This window comes from Calidris pugnax, unplaced genomic scaffold (assembly GCF_001431845.1).
Source record: "Calidris pugnax isolate Ruff unplaced genomic scaffold, ASM143184v1 scaffold15, whole genome shotgun sequence".
NCBI classification, from domain to species: domain Eukaryota; kingdom Metazoa; phylum Chordata; class Aves; order Charadriiformes; family Scolopacidae; genus Calidris; species Calidris pugnax.
The window spans coordinates 262,274-262,549 of NW_015090774.1; the positions used below are offsets into that span (position 1 = coordinate 262,274).

Genomic DNA, 276 nt, shown 5'->3' on the forward strand with positions numbered 1-276 from the left:
CCCTCCCTTCCGCCGGCGCGCGGCTCGTTGCTAGGCGCGGCCCTGCCTGCGTGGCCACCGGCCGGGACGGGCCGGGTCCCGGGGCCGCCGCCGCTGGAGACATGAGTCTCTTGGTGCCCGGCCCGCCCGGGTGCGCATTCCCCAGCCTTACCGGCATCCCCTACTGGTCCGTGCGTCTCCCGGGACCCTCCACCCGAACCGGGCGCCTTCAGCCCGCCGTGGCTCCCGGTCTATGGCCGGTCGGGACCGGCAGGGGGGGGGGCCCGCCCGGCAGAC

The 276-nt window shown here is 77.9% G+C and overlaps 1 protein-coding gene across 1 annotated transcript in view; it reads right to left on the reverse strand.

The window, feature by feature from the left end:
• DQX1 (DEAQ box RNA-dependent ATPase 1) overlaps positions 1–212 on the reverse strand; it is an 8,135-nt gene extending 7,923 nt beyond the window's left edge. The window contains exon 1 of the mRNA XM_014943155.1: positions 152–212. The gene's annotated coding sequence lies outside the window, so the exon portion shown is untranslated. The remainder of the gene's footprint in view (positions 1–151) is intronic.
• Positions 213–276: the final 64 nt, after the last annotated feature.